This window comes from Vanessa tameamea, chromosome 21 (assembly GCF_037043105.1).
Source record: "Vanessa tameamea isolate UH-Manoa-2023 chromosome 21, ilVanTame1 primary haplotype, whole genome shotgun sequence".
Taxonomy (NCBI): Eukaryota; Metazoa; Arthropoda; class Insecta; order Lepidoptera; family Nymphalidae; genus Vanessa; species Vanessa tameamea.
In genome coordinates this window covers 6,438,603-6,460,097 of record NC_087329.1, presented here as the reverse complement: position 1 = coordinate 6,460,097, position 21,495 = coordinate 6,438,603, and the positions used below count along the sequence as shown (strand labels likewise).

General features: G+C 32.5%; 1 protein-coding gene across 6 annotated transcripts in view; it reads left to right on the top strand.

Annotated features, from left to right (window-relative positions):
- Nucleotides 1-21,495, top strand: part of LOC113395493 (uncharacterized) — a 167,294-nt gene that overhangs the window by 35,154 nt on the left and 110,645 nt on the right. The window lies entirely within an intron of this gene.

The window sequence follows — 21,495 nt, the reverse complement described above, 5'->3', positions numbered from 1 at the left end:
TACTGTGCCATGTATAAGTTGGATGTTTGCTTATGTTTATAACTTAAACCGCTTTGTTATCTGGTGTGTATCCTTTAACATCGCGTTGGTAACGAATTTGATAAGAAAAATAGGCACATTCCTTAAAGGCCGGCAAGGCCCCCGGTGTTACAGAAATCCATGGGCGGTGGTAATCATCAGATGGGCCTCCTGCTCGTTTGCCCCTATAACTTAAAAAAAAAAACCATTTCATTTTCATTGAAATATATTGATCTTAGTGGAAAATGTTACCGATAAATTCGTAGGTTTTTATAGTAATCGGTCAAAATGGATATATGTTTATTTACTCAGATAGCATATTATTTATACACACCTATGTTTGTTAGACGTTATCCTGGTTTCGGTTTGGGCATAAAATTTAAAAATCAGCTGAATGTTGTAAGCAATTTGAGTCTTAAATTGTTAGCTGCATAGCGGCTTATTTTTAATAAAAAACAGATAAGTCCGTAATGAGGAAATATTGTACATAGTCATGGGCCTCTTAGAAATTAATTAATATTACAAAAGTTTGACAGCGTTATGAAATGAGCGGAGGATCTACCAAGGGCTTGAATTTCTATGAAAATTTCTTATTATAAAATATTAACGCGTCATTTTATTAAATTTTGGTAACTATCACTATTTGGATATATCAATATATCACTTATTTTTTGTAAATTTACTCTAAAAACATGGTGATTGTGCGCTGATTTTATTGGTAGTGACTCTATCGGCCTTGAAGTTACAAATGTGATCCTTAGTCAAATATGCCGTTTAAAGTCCAGGCAAAACGTGCACGGTTTGGATAAACATCTGTGTAGCCAACAACCTGAAAGCTCCAACCCTCAAAAGAACAGAAACCCAGCTGTGGAAAATTTACAGGCTTAACTACGACTAGTAATTGGATCGTAACTTCTGGGGATTACCCGCTATACAAACAAACAAATCTCACCTCTTTATAATATTAGTATAGATTTAAATTTATTTTAAAGTAAATAAAAGTTTTCATTTAAAGCTATTCGAAGCAGACGTACAGTTATTTTTCCACAAATAACGAAAGAGCTGCTCTCTTGTGAAGAAAATGCTGAAGCTCATTTTAATTATGGATGGGTTTCCATATATCTGCTAAAACAACATTCGACAAATGAGCACAAGTTTCACAAGATTCAACGTTAAAACAAATGAAGTACTTAAAAGGTCAATGACATTCGTCCGCTTGGACACGTGACCTTCGATAAAGAACCACGTGATCCATGCGAATGAAATTAAGAGAGAAAAATAACCATCACCATTCCGTTTCTTCAATTTCATCATATAAATCGCGAAAGTAAAAAAACTTGTAAACACTTTTCATTACTCACTCCCCCCTTAACTTCGGCTACTTTCCATGTCATGAATTATTTATTATTTTAGTGAATTAATATCATACCGCACTGTGTAGATGTCCAACGACATCAATAGTATTTTATTTGGTGATTCGTTTTGATGATAATAGTACTATTATTCGTTTTGTTATCGTCATGAATATGGATGTTAGTACCATATCAGATTGCAACTGCCTAAGCCCACACTTAGTGGTAAGCCTGATGTTCGAATTTTGTATTTCGAACATCAGGCAGAGTTGAGCCAGTTGATTTTTTTTTTTTTAAGTTGCAAAGGTGATATTGTCGTGTGCCTCGGAAAACTTTTGATCTAGCTTCTGATCACTCACCGGTCGTATCCGATTACATTGGGTTACAAAAGCGAGGGAATGAGAAGTGCAACTGTATTTATGCACACTGCTTTATATATTTATATTTGTAATATCTTCCAGATGGAAGAAAATTCTTGCGATTGGCCCTGATCGATATTTATTTAGGAGGACATTACATATGTACCTAACAATTAGTATCTCAAAAAATATATTATTTATACAGAAAAAATAAATTATGGAATCATTTTAGTACATAAAAAGGCTAAATAATATTAATTTGTTTAGTAGAGTGACTGTCGAAACTTAGATACGCAATATGAAAATATACAGGTTACTAAATACTTTAACATAAGTTAGGTACATTTGTTAAGTTATAAGTTAAGCATGTTCGTATTAAGAAAAAAACATATTGTAAAGTTTGACTTCTGACTCCAAGTTTTAAAAAGTCAAAGACATCTCGTATCTCAAAGTTGATCGAGACGATAGAACTTCAAGTTCTTTTATATTTTACTGATTTAAGTTACATAGCTTATATTTATATATTTAGTATATATTATTAGTTATGTCCTGTACCTAAGTTATTAAACTTATACATATAAAAAACAAAATATAAATGTCAATCTCAGGTAGAGGTGACCTAGTGGATTAAACAAGTGAATCAGAACCGAAGACGACGGGTTCAACGAAGAGGTTCCCGGGAAAATAACAACGGCTTTGTATATGCTTAATCTGTGTTTAAAATTTGCGCTCGGTTAAGGAAAAGATCTGCTTACAAAAATTGCCATATGTGTAAATTACTTACATTAGAGAAAAGTGATATGAGGAATTATTAATATTTTCAGAAGTACTCTAATTAGGCTGTATTCATCTGCATTCGTCAGTATTTCATATATTTCTTTTCATTTTTACTTTACGAGAAAGGAGGTTGTTATTTTTAAAACTCTATGCTTTATGAATAGAAGAAGCAACTTTGCTGAACGGACATTAGGTAATAGTATCATTAAGAAAGCATTGCATTTAAAATTAACTCAGCGTGTAATGTTTATGTCGTTGTGTTGAATGTAGTTGTAAAATTAAATTAAGAAGCACATTTGTTGTTTAATGTACCATCTAAAAAATACTAATTTAAGTTTGGAATGTAATAGATTATTTACTTTCATAATCTTAACTGATTAATTAAGAAAATAGCCATTCGAAATTCGTATCGTATTTAAACGTACTATGTTGACACTATCGATCTTTAATATTTTATATAGCAGGCTATATAAAATATTAAAGAACAAAATCTTCAGGCTGCAATATCCACTTACGACTTTTTGTTTAAAAAACGATCATTCGTCCTTATCGCTGGAGATTATGAATATTTTTGAACGTGACTGTTGAAGCCGTAAGTAATCATCCTTTAGAGGAAATGATAAACGAGTTTGGCGCCTAAAAACGTGCCGGTAACCGAGCCAGACGTGTCTCCCGAAGCCAGAGCTCTAAACCATTAATTGTGTTTATTTTCTACTACAAAATTGTATCTTTGACACTTACGCCAAATTAAAAAAAAAAGTATCTTACGAGTATATAAAGCGATGTAACGTGGTCCAGTATGTATGTTGGTCTAGTGGCTGGCTCCCAAGGCTCAAAATCCCGAAATATTTGGCTTAAAACGAAGTTCTGAATAAAAAATATTCAGTACTTACGAGAAACTCTCAATATAGATCTAATCATTCACAAAGGCGTGACCTCCACGTTAAACTCCAATTTAAACATAAAAACTTAATATTATAATTTAATTTGTATTGCTATTGTTTTGACTCTTATAGTAACCGTCTCAAGTACATATCTTGTAAGTTCGAGCGTCAATAAATAGGTACTAATAAAAGCCGATTATTTAACGTGGTGGGACCTTTGTGAGTGGATGAAGATCTATAACAGTTCAGAGATAAGAATTTAGCAGTACTACATTCCCGTGACTACAAAAATAAGTAAAGTTACTTGGTCGTAGGTCTTTGCGCTCGTTCAGTAAGTCACTCATATACTTATTATAAGCAATACTTAGACTGGCTGTGTTCCCGTTTGTGTGAGTGAACCATGTAACTATGCGCTCAAGGGACATAACCTGTCAGTTTCCAAGGTTGATGGCACGATTTGATGGATAGAGAAACAAACGAAAAAATTGGCTAATACTAGAATAGAAGACGAACAATTTGATGCACCATTCTGTATTAGTGCAACATCACATTTACAGCAATTCTTAAAATAAAATCACCAATAGAAAATATATACGATTGGAAACAATGAGCCGTTTATCTGTAGTGGTCCTTTTACCGTTTTCAATGATATTGCGCTTTTCAACAGATTCAATAACAAGATAGACGATATCCAACAGAAATATCTTCTTTCACAATAAAGACTCAGTACAGTCTTGTTTTTGCTAAGTATTATAAATTTCTATGTTCGACGTTTTCACAACATAGTTGATAATTAGTTTATGGTCGTACTTGGTGGTACTTGGTGGGGCTTTGCAAGCAAGTCTGGGTAGATATCACTCACTAATATTTTTTTTTTAGATTATACATATTCTATCTCCAAGCAGCAATTATTTGGTACGTTTTGTTCCGGTCTGAAGGTTGAGTAAGGCAGTGTAACTGTCGCAGGCACCTAGCTTAATTAACCATCCAATGAAACGCCTAGCCACTTTACTAAACGGAGCTGTTCAACCAGCGGCTTGTATGACACTCAACCAATATGTATGAATGGAAGATGTATTGGCCGGTGGAATTCAGGCCGCTGGTTGAACGGCGCCAAATTGTCTAGGCTGTTAATTAAAAGCCTAATTAAACCAGGTGGCTGCGACATAAATACAGGCACACCGCAAAGGGGATATTTTAGTCCCACGTATAGCGTATTTATTCGTTACGTAACGATATAATATTCTTCAATATTACAGTACCAATGTCAAATGGTAATTAAATGAAAAAAAAAATGTAACGTTCACTATTCATATCAAAATATTTCAAATCATTCATTAATTCACCAAGACCTAATGAAAAACTAGTTACGACCGGTTATATCCCCTAACTACGAGTTATATTTAGAATTGTCAATCTGACAGTCCTCATAATATGGCTCTTTGACGTTCCATTATATCAATTGTTATGAACACTAATTATACGATTTGAAAATAGAATAGCTTATCACAGTGCTTTGCATTATTTAAAAAAAAACTGATAAGAAGAACTATTATCAATCTAACTCACAGATGATGCTTAAATGCATAGCTCTGGCTCTTTGACATTCAATACATCATTTGTTTTGAACATATTACACAATTTGAAAATAGAACAGCTTATCACAATATTGATTTACCTTCTTAAAAAAATCTTGTAACGTAAATTTCATTTTTATTTAATTGCTGAATATATAAAATGTACTAACATTGATTTAAATGAAAGCATTTGACAAGTAGAAAATGATAATTTTCTTGTCAAATCGTTTTTTTTTTTTTTTATAATTATATTATACGATATTTTATTTTATTATGTAAACGTATCCCATCGCCATTTAAATTTCATGCTTTCCAGCTATTATTTTATTCGAATAAATAAATATAAAAGCAATTCACTCACTACAAATGGGTCAACATATTGTACTTACCTATTAACTTTTTTCAATACTAGAAACTGGCGTTAAAATCATTATTTCATAATTAAAAAGTAATTCCTATTAAAAATACTTTTAATTAATTTAATTAACTTGTTTTAATCAATATCTTCTTGAAAATTCAAATATGGTCCAATTATATTTGCATCCAGTGTCATTATTCTGAAATTGCCTTTGGACAAAGCTACGTCTGACGGAAGAGACGAAAATTGAATGCCTAATAAGGTTGCTCGGCGTGCCAGTTCAAAATGTAACCGTAGTCTGAGTTACTGATAGGACTGCAAATTTCCTTTTTAGTGGCTTCTGTATCCTAAACCTATTTATAATAATAAATATGGATATTTGTTCGATTTTAATAGACTTCTACTATATTTGACCGATCACTCATTCATCTGGTACACACTCTAGTGTGTGTCGACTACTGTCGACACTCTAGGCGACAGTACATTTTTTTTAGTTGAACTGTTTATCAAATCTAAGATGTGAACAATGCTTATAAATATAAAATTCAATGACAGCAAATTACATAAATGAATTGCTAATAACAGTTTCTTTTGTGTTATTTTGTTTTAAATGTATTTATATCTCTACAGACATGTTGTCCGTGCCTTTGATGTATATTATCTATTTTTTTTTTACATTGTGTCTTGCGCCAATTATACTGGTTAAATCATCCTTATTATGATATTTTCCAGTGAAATAACTAAGTAGTTACTTACTGATAGAAACAGTATTCATAAAATAATATGCCGAGCAATATTTTTAATAAATTATATTAGGATTTGATAAAGTAAGTATTTTTAAACTTATTTAATATGTAAATATCAATTAAAATACGACCCAGAGACTAGACAACCAACTCACCACAGTACACGATCGTAAAATGTCAAAACGCGAAACACAACACTATAAACACTTATAACACTTTAATAAACGTATTAATATCACAGTTTCAAACATTTGGTGTGATACGAAGTAAGTTCTTACATAATAGTACTGCTGTACTCTGTTCAATTTAAAACACATTTAGATATAAGTTTGCATTCGACATTTTCTATTTACGTGTGAACAAGTGAAGCTCGAAGTGGTTCCGTTATCTCACTTTAAAACTTTTGCACATCTTTCTAAATGTTTTTATTTTAGAACAGTTTTATGTATTTTAAATTTAACTTCATATTATTATCAATATTAAGTTAGTATGTATTCTTTAAATAGTAATTTCACTATATTATAACAGAGTTATTGAGCATACCCTTACATTACTTGTACACAGTCTTAGCCTTCTGATATATCTAATAATTTGATAGATTTCTAACACATTTGTTTTGGTTTACAAAACAAGTTATTTTCATGAGTTTTGATAAAGCCAGTAGAGTTAAGTTACTGTCAGGTTATTTTTTAAATATAAAAAAAAAAAGTTTAGACAAAATGCTTCTGAGATACGACCTGAGATATTGATAATTGATCGGCAATTAATAAGAGCTGAAATTAGAAAAACAATAAAGGGATATGAATACGAATATTGTGAAACTGTAGGGTTATATATTTGAACGCGCTAAGTTTATTATGAGCCAAGATGGCCCAGTGGTTAGAACGCGTGCATCTTAACCGATGATTTCAGGTTCAAACCCAGGCAGGCACCGCTGTATTTCATGTGCTTAATTTGTGTTTATAATTCATCTCGTGCTCGGCGGTGAAGGAAAACATCGTGAGGAAACCTGCATGTGTCTAATTTCAACGAAATTCTGCCACATGTGTATTCCACCAACCCGCATTGGAGCAGCGTGGAGAAATATGCTCCAAACCTTCTCCTCAAAGGGAGAGGAGGTCTTAGCCCAGCAGTGGGAAATTTACAGGCTGCTAATGTAAGTTTATTATTTACCAAACAGATTCAAATAAACCTATAAGGTACTACAGGGGCAGAGCCACCACGTCAAATTACGCGAAGTATTAAATAGTAAAATATTTTTATTTATTTTATGCCATAGTTAGTCAGACGGATGAATGGCTCACCTGATGGGGTCACCACTGCCCATAGACATTGGCGCCGTAAATAATTACTATTCCTTACATGGCCAGTATGCCACCAACTCTGAGAATAGATGTTACGCCCCTTGTGCCTCTAGTTACACTGGCTCACTTACCCTTCAAATAGATACACGATAATATTAGGTATTGCTTTTTGACGGTAGAGTATTTGATGATCAAAAAGGCCACCTGATTGTAAGTAATTACCACCAGTAGACATTACCGCTGTAAGAAAAAATAACCATTCCTTAAATCGCCAACATTGGGACAGAAGATGATGTCATTCGTGCCTATAGTTATACTGACTCACTTACCGTTCCAACCGGATCACAACCAGACTAAATTTTTCTATTTGGCAGTAGTATATTCAATGAGTGGATTGTTACCTCGATAGACTTGCACAAACCCCTACCACCGAATGAGCAAAGCGTATAGCTAGTATTTGTTGATTTCCTGCAGGATATAAAATTGTATTTAATCAACTTACCTATATGATTAATTGATTACAATCAGTGTTAAATCGGCATTTCATATTATTTTTTCACAGGTAGAAAGCCACATTATTACTGAGAGCTATAAGGGTATAAATTATATTTATATCGTTTAATTTTCTTAATTGATAAATTGCACCGGGCGAAGCAGAGGCCGATCGTTAGTGAAGCAATATTAATCAAAATTAATTGATTGACTATTCGAATCCGTCATAATTATCCGTGATACAATATTAACACGAAATACAAAAAAATCAACTACAGTATATATATTTTTGTGTTCACTGTTAATAATATAATACTATTTATGTTTTACATTGAAAGCTATCGAACAATAAATAATATTCAATTGTAATTAAATCATAGGTATTATTTAAAACAAGTTTAATACCATCAAACATTGTCACGTTAAATGTTGTCAAGACGAGACCATATGACTCGCAGTGACAAAAAGTTATCAGATCACATGTAGAGCCCACCTTCTAACTCTACACGCCCTAACTCTACAAGGCCTAACTTCACAAACTCTACACCTTAGTCAAATATGCGGCTTGGCCATTTCGCTACACTCAAGGCGTAAGCTGAAAAATTAATCCACTATTCATTACATTCTTGTTATACAATAGTTCTTGTAGGACGAAACGACGAAGCCACACAAATTGCAATGTAATAAAACTGCAAAGCGTAAGTATCAATCATATGTTTACACATCAAAATGTTTCGAACAATGTAAGAAAACCGTGACGAGAATTGAGGATAGTATTTATTCTTAGTTGTTAAACTTTAGTCGCTTTCAGACCGTTACTTTGATGTCGGAATCTAACGTTGCATTGTGTTAACTTATTTGTAAGCAAACAAGAAGAAAACAAGTTTTCAATGTTCTTCAATACAATATATTATACGTCGTTATGTTGTAATAAATGTTTTTGGAACAGTAAAGAGTTTGTAATGTATATTATCAATAATATATCTATCACTGATTAATCACGAAATCTCACGAAATTATAACATCTATAAACTTGATATTTGGCAGGTAGGTTTCTTATAGGGCGTAGACATCAGCTGAGAACGAATCTTACCAATTTTGTGTTTTATAAATTTTGTGCTGTAGGCAATAGCTGCAGGTTCAGCTAGTATCTATATATAATACCAACTTTTACTCGCGCGAATTTTTTAAAAATTTTTGCCTTCAAACCTTCACCTAAACTTCATCGATGCCCCACACAAATTCCCACCCCATCTTTTAACACCATTCAGAGATGTATTACACGTCAAAAACTAACCTATGTCCTTCCCCGGGACTCAAACTATCTCCTTACCAAATTTCATCTAAATTAGTTCAGCGTGTTAAGCATGAAGAGTTAACAGACAGTTACTTTGTTGTTGTTGATGTTTCTAAAAATAATCACATATACAATGAAATTTATACATGCTGTATATGAATCAAACGAATACAAATCTACGATTTAATATTTTTGTAATAAACCTTATTAATAATTATTAACTAATATGAAAATTTCATACGTAACTGTAATTCTTATATAAATGATCGGATTTGTTTATTTCATCATAGAAACAATCTCGAGATTGAAATTTAATTGCACAAATGCACAGTCGGGACAGGTAAACCGTTCCTCATAAAAGTAATATGGAGAAACGTCGCAAAGACTAAAGGTCGTCCGTTGGTGAATTTACTGATGTAGATCACTAAAATTTACGTCCTACGTTGTGGGTTACCTCACGATGTTTTCTACTGTCGTTCACGTGATAAATCACTAACATACATAACATACATAATCAGCCTGTAAATTTCCCACTGCTGGGCTAAGGCCTCCTCTCCCGTTGAGGAGAAGGTATGGAGCATATTCCACCACGCTGCTCCAATGCGGGTTGGTGGAATACACATGTGGCAGAATATCGTTGAAATTACACACATGCAGGTTTCCTCACGATGTTTTCCTTCACCGCCAAGCACTAGATGAATTATAAATACAAATTAAGCACATGAAAATTCAGTGGTGCCTGCCTGGGTTTGAACCCGAAATCATCGGTTAAGATGCACGCGTTCTAACCACTGGGCCATCGCGGCTCTTAAATCACTAACACTTAGGATCAATGAACTCATTAATGTTATTTGTATTACACATTGTTTTTTTTTTAAACGGTTCTTAAACGTTAAGACTATTATATTTGATTAAATACTTAGTCGTCTGAACGAACTTCCAGTTAAGTTGAAGCAACCAAATAGATACAATATATGTATATACATAATTTTTCAACTTTTATTGATCATTTTTCTTGACCAACAATAACTTGACCCAACAATAACTGGTTGACTGAAGTCGAACCGTGTCAAACCACTAGGAACATAGTCTTACATGCTATCATCCTGTATAGTGAATTGAAAAGTCCGCTCTGATTTTATTGGTTATTGAAAATTCCTAACCGACAATAAACTTGCTACTATGAAAACATTTTACGCCGTTTTTATTTAATAATTCCGTGTAAAGATAACCGTTGTAAAATTCTTTCAAGGGATCTTTATCATAAAAGTTTGATTTCACAATAAAACGCGTTCTGAGATGAATATTTTTTACACGTGCCTGAAATATACTAACTGTATGAGTTATTTATTTTTCTGTTTCATCAGTAACAATGATGTACTTTTTTTTAATTATTCATATGTATAACAAATTAAACATTTTTTTGACTCTCAACTCAATACCTTAAAGTTTGGGTGGAAACGATATGACCAGCCCAGTGTACTTTTTCTTGTTTTTATTATTTAAGTTTACAGTTTGAAGATTATATTTTGGTTACAATAAATAAATTTACAACAACATCAACAATTATTTTGAAAATCAAAATTCAGAATCAGAATTTTTGATTCGCTGGAAAACGCTTTTACGCGTTTCCCTCGCATAGGGCGGGTTGGTGAGTGAGATTCATCGTCGTCTAGTGTACCGAAACGCACTTAAATCCAGGGGGATATTTTTCGTCTTTTTGGGCGTCACCACGTGACCGTTTGCGTATTTAACCGTGATCAGAGAGAAAAACATAACACCGACTTTTTCACCCCGGTTTTGTTCGGTGGAGTGAGTCAGCGGAGCCACTCTCTTCACACACTCACTACGTGGTCTCGTTCTGCGTCATTACGCTTTCGCAAAATGAAACTATCTCCTTCCAGAAACTCTCGCTTGCGGGTAAGCTATTTATCACGTTCGAGAGTTCTCCGACAACAATGGCTGTCAGAAAAAAGTGCTGGAGTACCCCAAGGTGTACATTTCATTAGAATATTACGCGCAGTATTCGAAGACAGGCATAATAGTGTCACTTTCCACCTGGCTATTTCGTGCAGGTTTTTACCACCTCTGTTTGGTAATTACAAGCGTCAGTTTGAAGTTCAATGTGCCAACTATTCTCGCTACCCAGTGACTTGCAACATAGCGACAAGCGGGTTTGGATCATCTTCACAGTCGCTAAGAATACTGTTGAAGGCCCCAGGTTCTCCTCCCGGCTAAAGCCTAGACTCACACCACAAATCAAGATCTCTATGGCAACTACGTTATTTATATTCATTTATTATTTTATGTCATAATGTAATTGAAAACATATATTAATAAAGTGAAAAAATAATAATACGATCCATACGATCGATTTCCACCACGGCGGCATTCTCAAGGGACACTATTCCAGATTAAAAAACAATTTGACACGAAAGGAATGAAAGTAGACACAGGATCAAAGCCAAAAATTGCTTCTGAGGTACGGTACAGTAAAGACGCCCATTTCATAACTCAAAAATCCAATGACGTTTAATGGCTGAACCTTCAGCTTCTGTACAAGCCAGCCATCGTGGCAGACGAGCTGATATCATAATAAATTATTAAAAATCTCAAACACAGTGAAAATGTTCCGTTTTTAATAATAACAGATTAAAAATAATCTTAAAAGCCTGTCAATAACCGTCACTTATCGCAACACGAAATAGAAATATTATCAGCTGTTATGAAATTCGAGTAAAGCGTATTACATAAATCCGTCTTAAACGTTCTGACATATTTAACACTATTGACCCAGCCCTGTTCCGCAAGGGTGCAATTTATTAATAAAGAAAATGAAAAATCACCATAATCTATTATGATATATCATATATGCTCTCGGGAATTTTGAAGATTTTCACCAGAAGATAATTTTAGAATCGGGTCATTTGTTCCGGAGATACAGAAAAACAAATGTAAACTCTTTATAATATTAATATAGATGCAAAATTTCAGCTAACCAAGTGCTAAACTAAAGCTAGTAAGTTCTAAGTTAGTAAGGGTAAATGCTCTTCATGGAGGCTTATTGATATTTGTACGTAACATGCAGTTTATCTCCAAGAGATATTTTCGCTTGCTGACGAACTATCTATCAGTACGACTACTACAATTGTACTAAGACTGTATTGAAATACATTTAGGAGAGCTTGCTTGGGAGGATTATTCAAGATATGCATAAAAATATATGTAATAAAATCATAGATGTGGAATTGTCTTTGAGGAAATCAATGTTGTGAAGGAATAACGAACGAGACTATTAAAACATACAAAAACGAATTATTCAACTGTGCTTGTAAGACTACTCGAATGGATTACATTTTGAACATACACATATATGTATATTAAAATTGTGAGATACCGCGTACATTATATAAACAAATCTATAGATATTTATCTGAAATAAATATTATTATAATAATAATATTACCAAATACTCGCATATTAAAAAGAACTAGTCCCTGGCCTCAGGCCTTCTGTCGTATTGCTCCCAGAAACATTAGTTTCAACACAGTATTTTAGTATGGATTAATGTATACAAATCTTTGAAATTCTCTGGATACAAATATAATTATCCTCGAATTTATCTTCTGCCCTTCTTAAAGAAAATTAACGTTGATAGCGTAAATCCAATTGTATTACTTTCACTTAAAAACTTATCGCAGGATAAACACGCCTCGATTTTTGTATATTCAAGGCCCATCTTAATCGAGATGGCAGGGTTTCAAAACGTCCGAGCGCCGCGCGTTGGGACTAGGCCTTACCGATGATGGTGGATCATTGGAATTGGAGCATTAAACATTTATTTGGGGTGGTGGAAATTTCCAGAACACCGCACCCCCTCGCTCCCGAGTAATTATTGTGCTTAAGATGTGACTGATAAAATCTTATCATTCAACACTATCATTATAATTTGTATCCAAGAAAAAGTATACAAAATTCACCAGGGTATCCTCTGAGGCATTACATTACACTTTCGACATCTATAATATATCGGTACACGTGCCAGATAGTACAATACAAATAAAAATCTCTATTCCCAATGGTATACAAGATTGGAAACGTCCGGAAAAACAACTCTATTTCGTTTCAACGCCATCTATTGGAAGTTGCGAGAATTTCTTAGAAGACTTTCTTCGCTTGGGTTCTTATTTGAGTAACGAAGGCATGTTCCGTTTTCCATTGAACAGGCTAAAAAAACATCCGTATTGTGTATACTATATATATAGTCACTATATAGTAACACGCGAGATAGTCTTACTTACATATACATATGTATTTGTGTAGGGCTTTTAGTGATATTTTTTGTAATACAGCAAAGGTCCTGGAAAGCAACCCAGTCAAACAACCAGTTTGACAATTTAACCCACAGTTGAGCAGTGAGGATGAACAAACGCCAAACCTTAAAACTAGCGCCGTATTTAAAAGCCCCGGGGTTTTCACAAGAGAGGGGCAATTGAGATTTGTAAAAGAACGTAATTCCGACGAGATAACAATTTAAATATACGTGTAATATAATAAAATAATTCAATGTATTCAAATATATATCTACATAATTATGTTTGTTAAAAGAATTTAATTTGTACCGTAATAAATTCTTGAACACACCGAATGACAAAAAATAATAATATTATTAGGAAAATTATAACTCTTGTAACCTCCAGATCTTTAAATCTGCCCCTGTTCAAGAGAAAAGTAGGGGTTTTCTCAGTATTGGGCCATTTATGAGTCATTTTAGTAATTGAGACCAATATTACGAAATATTAAATACTAGCGCAATACCTATTGCGTTTTCGTATTGATTAAATGTCTCAGGGGCAAATATAATGGGAATTGCGCAAGGGCACTAAGCCCTTATCATAAGTCATCCTTTAGATATATATAAAATAAAATAAAATTATATATTAATCACTAAAATATGTAAATAAAACTATTGTATCAAATTAATAATACAATAAAATAAAATATGTGGCACGCGTTTAATAAATAACATTTACATATATCATAATACTTCCGATATTTAATCTACACTCATAACTCATTATATTAATGAGTTATGAGTGAATTAATAAGGCAGCTTCATATAATGACCTATGATTAGAGATAAAACAAGAGAAGTGAAATAGTTGTTCTAATTAGTTCGTAAAATACGTTCACAATTTATTCGATTTTTGAAAATAAAATAAGAATAAAAAAATATATAAAAAAAACCTTTAAAAAGTAAATTCTCAAACCTGTCAATAACATTCGTATCTAAAATGTAAAAGTAAAGTTTAAGGATAATTTGACAAAACAAACAATAACATTTAAGAAAATATTATAGTAATTGATTAATGGAAAGAATCGCCACACCACTTCATAATATTATAATTACTTTAGAAATCTAATATTTATGTGTTTGTAAGAACAATATTACAATCATCATATTGAAAGAATTAAAAAAGTCCAAAGTACCTGAAATTTAATTACTAACACTAAATACGTCGCGGTTTTTAGGGTCTTATGTAGGTATATGTACACCATACACAAAAGGCCCTAAAAACCACGTTTAACTTATCGGTTACCCGATTAAAATTCGCCGCGACTAATCGACGCATCAGATATGTTTATATTCGGTCTAATAAACTAAATCAAAGAGAATATAATTTATAATATATTTTTGTTTATTATCATAATTTTCATTGTAATTGTTTTGACCCATAAATTCATGTGGTGTTTTAAATGAGAGAACCATTGAAATGAGAAAAATGTTATGAAATGTCTTTAAAATAGTATGCATAACATTGAAATACCTACATGTATAAATTAACAGGCTTACTACTATTAAAAAAGTTAGCTCTTTTAAATCTTAACAACTTTTATTAGAGATTCTGGGGCTTGGTACACTTCTGCACAACACGGTCTAATATATATATTTTTTTTAATCAAAAACAAAAAGTATATATAAATTCTTGTACAAGTACTTTTGTATTGCAATTTTACAAGATTATAGTGCAGCTAGTTGCCGGCCGTGGATTCGCTCGCATTTCAGGGGTTGGTCAGAAGGTATCAGGTAAGTATAAATAGTAACCATTGTCCTTCCGTGGAGTTCAAGCTTGCTTCATATCAAATTACATCAAAATCCGTTCACTGGTTTGGTCATGAAAGAGCAACAGACAGACAGAGTTACATTTGTATTTATACTAGTATAGCTCAACCATACGTTGTTCAGCTGGAATAAAAATTAATGAGCTGCAGCGCCATCTAGAGGTTAATTAAAATAAAAAAATAAAAACGTTAAACTTCATAAAGAGCAAGTGAATATTATACGTAGTATTGTTTCGTTCATATTAAGAGGATGATAATTTATACCGTTTAATTTATTTAAATTATATCTTTATCTTAAATCTCCACGGTCACACAACATAACGTATTCCATTGTTTTTAAGCGTCCCTGTTTTTTCAACCCCAAAGTGCCCATAATATATTTTGATAAAGTATTACGGCAGCGCAATTTTCTTTTATATTTAGTCCTATGGGTGGGAAAGTCATTTATAATACTAATTTTAAAAGGGTCAACTGTGATTTAGCGCTTCGTGTACCTTGTTCGTACATTAATTTAATTTGATTGCTTCATACACAGCTGACTTAAACATACCTGTTATTTTTATAATAAAAATAATATTTGTAATAACATTTGAAGTATCGTTAAACAATAAATCTTAAACATCAGTATTGGAGTAGATATATATTGGCCAATGACAAATTTCACTTCCTAACTTTTCTTTCGAAAACCAACTACTTATTATCATGATCATATAAATAAATATAAATATAAATATTGGACAACATCACATACATTACTCTGATCCCAATGTAAGTAGCTAAAGCACTTGTGTTATGGAAATCAGAAGTAACGACGGTACCACAAACACCCAGACCCAAGACAACATAGAAAACTAATGAACTTTTTCTACATCGACTCGGCCGGGGATCGAACCCGGGACCTCGGAGTGGCGTACCCATGAAAACCGGTGTACACACTACTCGACCACGGAGGTCGTCCACTTAACTTATTTTATTAAATTTAAATTTTGTCAGATTAATTAAAATAATCAGCATTATTTCGTATTGTCGTATTCCAATATAAAGGGTGAGTGAGACAGTGTAATTACAAGCACAAGCGACATAACATTTTATTTCCAAAGTTGGTGACGCATAGGCGGTGCAAGGAATACGATACAATATAATACATTTCACAATGCCAATGTCTAAGGTCGGCAGTGTACACGTACCGTCAAATGGCTCATTTACTCACCAACTTTTTTTAATAAAAATAATAATAAACATTTACATATTTCAATAGTAGTTCTGTAGTGTTGATGTTCACCTTTACTCATAGAATATCTACTGTTCTATGATCCGATTGATGTGAAGCTATCTGAGATATAATGTCCCTTGGGACTGTAATAACACTAACTAAATCTAAACCTTAACAGACCCTATTAAAAGTTATATCTATATAATTTTTTTTAACAAATACATCTAGTATAGCCATAGTAATATTATATATGCAAAAGTAGCTCTGAATCCGGAGCCGAGATGGCCCAGTGGTTAGAACGCGTGCATCTTAACCGATGATTTAATAAATTTCTAATTTCAACGAAATTCTGCCACATGTGTATTCCACCAACCCGCATTGGAGCAGCGTGGTGGAATATGCTCCATACCTTCTCCTCAACGGGAGAGGAGGCCTTAGCCCAGCAGTGGGAAATTTACAGGCTGATTATATTATGTTTATGTATAGCTCTGAATATCTTTCCGTCTGTTGCTCTTTCGTGGTTAATTCACTGAAACAAATTTGATAACATTTGGTACAGAGCAAATTTTAACACCTAATAAGGACATAGGCTCTTTTTATGCCTCTAAGACGCGAGCGATACCGCGGGCTAATTAACCATAAATAATCGTTCACTACCCGCCCCGTCTTCACATGTATAGAATACATACAACGTTTATATTTAAGAAATAATACAAAGAATAATAGGTACCTTGATTTTTTGGACTACAAACCAACAAAAACCATCAAACGCATGGAGACAAACGTTCAAATCTTTATTTTTATTTACATAGATTAATTAAACCACTTATATAAAATAATGAAAACGTAAGTCTCGTTTTAGAATTATTGAAAGCCAAGTATCAAAATACAATGTATAAGTTTAAGCTTTGTATGAAATCTTACCATCGAATCTGTAATCAAATTTTAACACCGATGACAATATTATTAAATATACTAAATATAGTAATAAAAATAATTGTTAATAATATTCATATATCCGTAAATGCAACAATTATCTTTTTAAAGTATTTCATTATTATCTTATTAGTTTATCTAATATTACAGTTACCGTTTGTAATAATGCTTCTCGTGACGTCAAACTGTGAACGGCACTTGAAGCATTTCAATAAATCGTACGTATTGACACCTCCACAAATTCTCAATGTATGTAGCTATAAGTAAACGAGAAGACGATTTTTGTGATGCCTAAATGAAAAAAACTTCGAAACCATGATTAAAAACAACTATATTAAACACTCGTTTACTTATCCTACATTATTATTAGATTTTGCTTCAATTTACGATATATTTTTTTAAAATACAAATAAATATACAAAACTTGAACATTATTAATTAGGTATACTCTAATCGCAGGTTTACAATTTTTATCAATAAAATACATTGAAACACAATATTAAATTGAATATGTTTATATATGAGAAAACTATACACTCGTTTTACTTTAATTTAAAACTATTCGCCCGATGTTTACTCCGCTAAGACACGGAATGAATTGAACTCAGTATCTGTCGATCACATGAAGTGAGCTCGCTGCTGGTTTTGCCACTTGTTAAAACAGGCTAGCCAACTTTGTACCACGTGATGGTAAGTGTTCAACACCACCCTCTAGATTAGCGCTTTAAGAAATATTAACCAGTCCTTACGTCGCCAATGCGCCACCAATCTTGGGAACTAAGATGATATGTCCCTATAGTTCTGATACATGATAGTACACGGACTCACTCACCTTTAAACCGCATCATAACTCTACTAAATATCGCTGTTTGGCAGTAAAATATCTAATGAGTGGGTTGTAGCTAACGCCAAGTAAGTAAATATCTCCCTCGTATTCCGCATCCATACATATTTGTATATCTGAACATGCTTTGTATTCAACTACAAAAAAGGTTAAGTGTCTTCCACACGCTTTAACTTTACAAAACTATTTGCCAAGGATCCATCTCAAGCTGGCCATTAGTGACGTTACAGAAACAATAACCTACAATACAAACACTCTATCTCACTAATGAAACCTTTACACAGAACAGTAATGCACTAGAGTCGGCCCTATTGCTAAAAGAGCGACCTCCTTCAAGCAACTCGTAGGTAAAGTTAGAGAAACGAAAAAGATTCTTGGGGAACAAAGGCATATTCCATAGCTTTATACATCTGTTAAGGGTTCCGTATTCAAAGGGTAAAACAGGCCTTATTACTAAGACTCCACTGTCTGACCGTCTGTCACCAGGCTGTATCTCATAAACCGTGATAGTTAGATAGTTGAAATTCTCACAGATGATGTATTTCTGTTGCCGCTATAACAAAAAATACTAAAAAAAATTGAAGAAGGCTCCCACTCAACAGAAATAATTTTTTTGCCGTTTTTATATATATATATGGCACGGAATCCTTCGTGCGTGAATCCGACTCGCACTTGGCCGGTTTATTTCATTTCTTTATGACATATATTTACGCTTGTTGAGCGTGTTAGATTTTTTTATAGCGACTTAATGGATTATGTCAGGATATTTTAAGAATAATTTCTATTTCTTTATTATTTCATTATATTTTAAGGTTATAAGACAATAAAAGATTATAAACGCGCAAATATTTATTTAGCCGTAGCTGTAGTAATCGTAATATTGTATCAATTAATAATTACAATAAAACCAATTACCCTAATCAAAATATACTTTATTCAAGTATTCTTTTACAAGCACTTTTGAATCGTCATTTAACAAACTATGTAAAGTAAAGCTACCACCGGTCCGGAATGTAGATTCTACCGAGAAGAACCGGCAAGAAACTCAGTAGTTACTCTTTTTCAATATCCAAAATTACAGTCATTTTAGTTAAATACAATTATACTAACTTTGTATATATAATACTAACTTTGTATATTGATAATTGCAAAAATACAATTCATATATTCATGAATAATTTAACAAGCAATAAAAATTATACTATATCACAAAATTATATCGTACCTTAAATGTTAGCAGCAACTTGCTGGTCCAGGATCAAGTGAAAAGTAAAAGTAAAGTGTTCTGTACCGAGCTTCCATCACTTATATAAGCCTCACTACAAATCACGTGACTCACAATATTGAACATAAAAGTCAAAGTACCCTTATTTAATATCAATGTTATCAACACAATTCAAAAATAACTTAAATTAAAATATTATTATTACAGAATTGATTAAAACATACAATACATAGTGTAAGCCTTGTTTGTAATTGTCTAATTATTTATTTATTTCTTACTTAATCTGACAAGCGCGAAATAGTCTTAATGCTATTCTTTATGGCTTGTGAATGTGTGAAGTAAGAGATTAGTCATTTTAGAGTTTAAAATTAGAAATAACGCGACGCAACAGTACATCTAAAAGCACATATGATATTATTATTATTATTCAGCGAAGTTTGTCGTATAAGCAAGAATACAAGAGTTCTTATAGTACTAGAGCTGTTTCATACTTGTATGGCCGTTCAAGCATGGAGCATCAACAGCTCTTTTATTGTGAGCAAAAATAGACTGTTTTCCATGTCAATAAAATCTTATGTATTGGTATAAACTATAGCAGTTAAATAAGCATTTGGTTACAGTATAGACTTGTAAATGGGAACAGATTTTCGTTTTCAATAGTTTTAAGTTAACAACGATGCAAAAATTAAATATTTTTACAGTTATATTCGAATTTAATTTATAGATTCCTGATGTTAGGCTAGACCGTATAATATTTATATTATGAATATTTTTCGATATACCTTCGATGTATCATTTTGTCAACGTAGTCGGAGTGAAAATTTCCAGCTCAAGCGCTTTTCAAGCGTACGCTACACGTAAAATAACCTTGGCATATAAGATTCGTAAATAAAAATTCAAACTGAAAAATCGAATTGTATAATAATACTTGCTGATCGTCCCAACTTCGACCGGTAAAAATAAGATTTTTTTCTTGATTGCAGCGCTAACTACTACGTTTAGGAGGATTTTAGGTACATACATACGTACAAAATATTTTTATACATATAAAGATATTTAATAAAAATTTATAGACAAGTTACAATAACAGCTTGTATTTCAAAAAGGTTTTACTTCAATTATTAATCCTTATCAAAATAAAAGATAAAAACTTTAAGCAATTTCTGTTCATAAAAAAAAACACACACAGACTTATTAACACTTTGCAATATTAATCAGTATATCCGGAAAGGCGCGAAAGAAAAATACGTATGGCTTGATATGTGTTACCAAAGTACGGGTGGATTTGTATAACATTTCACATTGCTTATATCCATACTTCCATACTAATATTATAAATGCGAAAGTAACTCTGTCTGTCTGTCTCGCTTTCACGCCAAAACTACTGGACCGATTTAAATGAAATTTGGTACACAAATAGTCTAGAGCCTGAGAAAATACATAGGCTACTTTTTATTCGGAAAAAAGTCCTATAAACGGTTGAAAAGGGGGATAAAAGGTTGTAAGTTGTTGAAAGTATTGTAATTTTTAGAACTAGAAGCATAAAACTTATATTTTAGGCTGTACACTTATAAACTAACATATCATGACACCCAATAAGGAGCGAATTTTGGAAATTCTACCCCTAAAGGGGTGAAATAGAGGTTGAACGTTTGTATGGAAGTCCGTAGTTTTTTAAGTTCAATGTAACTTTTATTTTGGAATACTGATCAAAAATGAGCAGATACGTATTTAAGCGTTTCTAGATAATCTACTAATTAAGGGGGTGAGATAAGGGTTGAAAGTTTTTATGGGAGTCAGTAATTTTTTAAGTTAATAACATTAAACAATTTTATTGGGATACTGATTGAAAATGAGTAAATACGTATTTAAGTGTTTTTTTAATATTCTACCACTAAGGGGGTGAAATAAGGGTTGAAAGTTTTTATGGGAGTCAAACATTTTTCAAGTTAAAAACATCAAACATTTTTATTGGGATACTGATTAAAAA